Raw genomic sequence first — 5,440 nt, 5'->3', positions numbered from 1 at the left:
TTTCATTATTGAGATATGGAATATAAATGAATAAACAAAATACATATTTGTTAAAATAATGAGCTTTAATCAAGAGAAATTCGATCTCCATTGTTGGTTTTACATAGTTATTATTCACTACTAGAAAATTGGGTTTTAGTGACACAGATTGAGTAACTTTAAAAGTGTATAGTGACACTTCAACGCGCGTCACTAATGGGGCTGACTGGAAAGGCAGTTTATAGTGACAGTCCACACGTGTCACTGAAACTTTTTCCACTCATTTTTTGCGCGTCACCATAGGCATATAGTGTCAGGTTTTGTCAGACTAAAAAGGTAACAGCCACACACATGGAGTGTCACTATATCCTATTTTTCTTTTTTTTTTTCTTTTTTATGAATATTTTTAGAGACATAGTGACACACCAAAAGTGCCACTATATTAAATATTTTTTTAAAAAATATAATAATTAATTATTTTAATTCAAATTTTATATATTATAAATAATAATTTATAATAATTATATACAAATACAATTAAATATTACAATAATAATTTTAATTGAACAAATGTAAAATTTATAAATTGAACCATTATAATAATTCACATCAACAAAACTAATAAATATTACATATTAATTCATTATACCAATAAATCCATAACTATAAAATTATATAATAATTATTGGTCTATTAAAACAAAAAATAACTAACGTCAGTAAGTTTAAATAACTGATAACATCTCACTTGTCCATTGGTCTATTAAAACAAAAAACAACTAACGTCGGTAAGTTTGAATAACCGATAACGTCTCACTTGCCCAATGCTCTTTGACTTCATCAATTTCTTCTTCTATATACTTTGCATCACTTAACTACAAAATTTAAAGATAAATAATATATTAAGTAAAGTTATCATCATATGCATTCTTAATAATAATAATAATAATAATAATAATAATAATAATAATAATAATAATGTATGACATATTTATATAGTTTGTATGTTATGTACCTCGGCCAAAAAGTGTTTCCGGTTCGAAGCTTGAAATGTCAATGTGACCGTGTCTCTAATATCAGGTCAATTACTCAAGTGTGAGTTTTAGGATCCATGAAACATAACCAACAAGAGTCGGGCACAAATAATATCAACATCCAATGCTCACTATATAATCCAAAAAAAAAAAAATACAAAAGTTAAATTCAACTTAAATTCCATTGACTATACCAAATATTATAGCTTTTGTCAATCCCATTGAAAAATAAATGTTCCTTGACTTTACTTAAATTCAACTTTTTTACATTTCCACACTTAACACATGGACAAAAAGTACCATTTGGGTCAACCATATTTTCCATACAAAATGTTATGAAGAATTCGAACCCATTTCTTTACTACTCAGATAACCTATTTGTTGACATCTATTTTTTATCTATATTTTTCTTCCTACATCATCCGTATGAAATTATAAAAAAAAAATGAAGCACATATAATTTCATTGACAATACGATTAAATCAAACAAGCAAACATTTATCAATAATAACAAATAAAATTCTAAAAAAGATTGAACAACATTTCCCCTATAATATTAACCTAACCATATGTTATAGAAAACAAATAATTAAAATAATTCAACAAACATACAATAAGTTTTCATTCTTATACCACCGCAACACAATCAAATTTTTCGCAAAACCTACTTCACTAAGGCACACAAGTTAGAAACCTTCCGTTATCACCGCAACACATAATTAATATCAAAACTTACTTCACTATGGATGAATATTTAAGATATTCAAACTCTTCTAACATTAGTATAATATTAATTAACAAACAAAATTAATATGCACACGTACCTCTTCTAATTTAAAATGACCACGTTAACTTTGCAACGATCCTTGCTAGTAATTAAAACACTTATAGTAACATTAAAAAAAAACTATTAAAATAAGTAGTGGAAATGACAATCATCATGATCAAGCTAATAATAAAAAAAATCTAATTTTCTTTGTTTATTACTTCTCTTTCTTATGTTTGAGATTTGAAAATGTCACTATAAAGTTACTATTTACTAATAGAGTAATGATTTAAGAGAGCATAGAGTTTGAATAGGTATTAGTTTACAAACATAGAATTTTTTGAATTTTGTAATTGGGATTTTTGACCCTTTTGCTTTTTCCTTTTTTTTTTTAAAAAAAAAAATGCATAACCTACTAGTACTTATATTTGTCTCCCTATTCTTAACCGTATTACTTCCCAAATAAATATTTACAAATTACAAACCCACATAAATGAGATGGTAATTACATAAACGCAATGTGAGCAACACTTGATTTCTTAGAATTTTCTTCATCATTTCATTATATATAGTGTTGTCGAGTGAATTTTGCAACACCAAAATATATTATTTAATTAATATAAAAAGAGAAATTTCAGAGAAGTGACAAGTGCGAGTATTCGACCTAGAATGGCGAGTACTCGACTGGGAATGCAAGAACAATCAACAAAGCTGGAAAATATCAATAAGACAAAGAATTATAGTGGTTCAGTCAGATTGTGATCTGCTTAGTCCACTGTAGCAAAGGATTCCTAGGTACCATTTCATGGTGGATCACCCCTTTATATACAAAGTAGGTGTCCAATCGGTTACATAAGGATCACATTCATTGTTAATCCATTATTTACATATTGAATTGCAATAATTAAACCCAAACAACGTTAACATTAATAAATGAGTGACAGTTACTAAGTTCATCAACGTATGCGTCTTCCGCATCTGCGAGTTGACTGTTCATGTTTCGTTTGTTGAGCTCGCAAGGCTATCATTACGTTTGGACTGTCCGAGTCCTTAAGCAATCACCTCTTGTAGACCTCACATATTGAGCTGATAGAACCTAGACATGCGAGCCTATAGCAGTTTATCAAGGCTATTGGGTCATTGGGACCAAATCGCACCATAGAGAATTGATCTCTATGCTTTTGCAGAAGTATAGAGAGGATACTCGCATATGTCCCGACACATGCGAGTTGGATTCATTCTCTCCTCCTGCATAACGCGAATTACGCGATCCGACTTTGGTCATGCTCGCAAGATCTTACTGGCTCTATCCTAGCGAGGATCAAATTTCGAGGAGCCCCTTATGGACATTTCAGCTTCCATTGGAAATCTGAATATACGTGTCCTTTAAATGGGAGTCTTGTCTCGAGTTTCTAGGTGAGAGAAATCTCACTATAACACATGCCCCTAGTTTCGCGACGTGACAGATGCGATCACTGAGGGAAACTATTACTCGAGAGACAGGTGAAAGGTTGTCACGAGGAGGTGACCTTTTGGTTGTCCCGTCGAGGGTTTCGAAAAATGACGGCTGTAATTATTACTTTTTATTGCATTTATGGTCCCACGTCACAAAACTCTTCGGTTTTCGTGTAGGCGTGGCCATCGTTGGCCGTTAGATTGGGCGACCTTAGGCATTCTGGTTGCCACGTGTCGTAATCCCAATTAATGAGGGATATGGGTATTTAAACCCTTTGATACGAATCAAAACTTCCATTTTTCCCTCTTGTTCTTAACTTCCTCCTTCCCTCCATTACAGAGACTTCAAAACCCACTTCCAGATTTTTTACCACTCTTTCTACAATATTCTCAATCTCAGAAGTGATCGAGAGCAATTGCAGAAATCAAAACTAAAGGTTAGTTTTCAAGTCATTGCATTTTCGTTTCTGTTTAGAGAAAGAATGCTTTACTTTCTTGGTTCTGGTATTTTAGAGGCTTTTTTAGGAATGTATGCTTGTATGTGTTTATGAGGCTATGTGTTTTAGGTGAGAAACCTAGTTAAATTCATAGAATATGACCTGTAAACTGACATAACCGCACACAATATATAGGCACTGTTTTACGTCTTGAATACTCGCGGATATTCAGATGAACAACTCGAATATTCGCTGGTATTCAGATGAACAATTTGAATACTCGCGTATTGCAAAGATTTACTTTCATTTGACTATTAGCTAGATCTTTTAGAATTTTTATATGTCGCGGGCTGAGTTGCGAGGGTATCAATCGCCGTTCCAAATGGTGGGTGTATCTCAGTATTCTAATGGTCATATATGCGATTATATGCCCCTTGAGATACTGAGGTACACCTAGACATTTGCAATATGCGATGATATTCAAATGATCGTACTCTTCGGCTGATAGGTAGTCTCGGAACGGTGGGGGTCTCCCAGTAACTTCAGGGTTATGCTCGAAAATGCATACCCCTTGAGTCACTGGGAAACTCCCAACCGTTTCTGGAGGTATACCGCTTGGCCCAGGATGCGTGAATTACTCGCCCAAGAAAGTATTATTTCTTATCGCATATTGAGGGGATGGTCAGTATTCGCAAGAAGGCTGACCATTCTATCGAGTGCGACTTTATAGTTTAATGCGGATGAGATCACTTACATTGCTTTTCACACATCCATCACGCTGAAAAGATCTTCTATCTTTCAGATGAGCGACTTGTCGGATAGCCAACAGCTCGGCTCCGGAGGTCGTGCATTCGACGGTGAAGCTAACCAGGAGGAGGACAACTTTCTCCCTACTTCGCTTTCCGAAGAGGAGGTCGCTCCAATAGAGCTAGGCCCGATGTCTTCTGTGGACATCGAAAAGATGGTGCAAGAACTCGCAGAACCTGGGACCATCGATATTCGAGAGAGCGAGTCCACGGTGTCGGCACGCGACTACCTTATCCACTCGAGGCATGCTCCTGACATCGATGTCGAGGAGATGGACGATGAATGGACGACTCCAGTTCGCGAGTCAGGTGAGGAAGAGGAGGAGGTGGAGGGGAGTGGGACAGATTCGGTTGACGATTCCCAGCTGAATGAACCCTTCGCGTGTGAGGATTTAATTTCGAGAGTTTCCAAATCAGACTTCACCACCTTTGTGAGGTTAAATTTGCTGCGACTCGCGTTTCAGCGACCTAAGCCATCTCAGAGAGCGCATCTTCCGTTTACTAACCCTGCGATCATTCCCACAGAGGATGTGGTAGTCTCAATACCCATCCTTCGGTGTGGGGTATCGGTCCCCTTTCATCCGTTCATCGCAGCTATTCTCAGGCGACATGATGTATCGCCTTTTCAGCTAACTCCAAACAGCTACCGCACTGCCCTAGCCTTCTATGCGATGTACATGGAGTATGTCCATAGGGCTCCCTCAGTAGAAGAGTTCAGCTATTTCTAAGACATAAAAAGCGTAGGTCTTCATAATGGCTTCTACTGCTTTAGCAAATGGGCGACTTCAGAGATCAACGTAGTCGAAGGAATGGTGTCGAATATGGGGGATTGGAAATCGAAGTGGTTTTATATCTTTAAGGTCCCTGGGATTAGAACTGACTTTAATCGCAGACCTAGTATGTCGCGTATTTTTTTAACTTAGACATTTTCTGCATTACTTTTGAGATCTTTTGCTTACTCTCG

The 5,440-nt window shown here is 35.8% G+C and overlaps 1 long non-coding RNA gene across 1 annotated transcript; it reads right to left on the bottom strand.

Moving 5' to 3' along the window:
• Positions 1–582: 582 nt before the first annotated feature.
• LOC133039606 (uncharacterized) lies at positions 583–2,345 on the bottom strand. Its single transcript, XR_009688715.1, has 3 exons — positions 1,837–2,345; positions 994–1,143; positions 583–853 (listed from the first exon to the last, which is right to left on the bottom strand). It is a non-coding gene; the product is annotated as an uncharacterized LOC133039606 (long non-coding RNA).
• Positions 2,346–5,440: the final 3,095 nt, after the last annotated feature.

The sequence above is a fragment of the Cannabis sativa genome, chromosome 7 (assembly GCF_029168945.1).
Source record: "Cannabis sativa cultivar Pink pepper isolate KNU-18-1 chromosome 7, ASM2916894v1, whole genome shotgun sequence".
NCBI classification, from domain to species: domain Eukaryota; kingdom Viridiplantae; phylum Streptophyta; class Magnoliopsida; order Rosales; family Cannabaceae; genus Cannabis; species Cannabis sativa.
The sequence above is the reverse complement of the archived record's forward strand: the minus strand, read 5'-3'. Positions and strand labels throughout refer to the sequence as shown.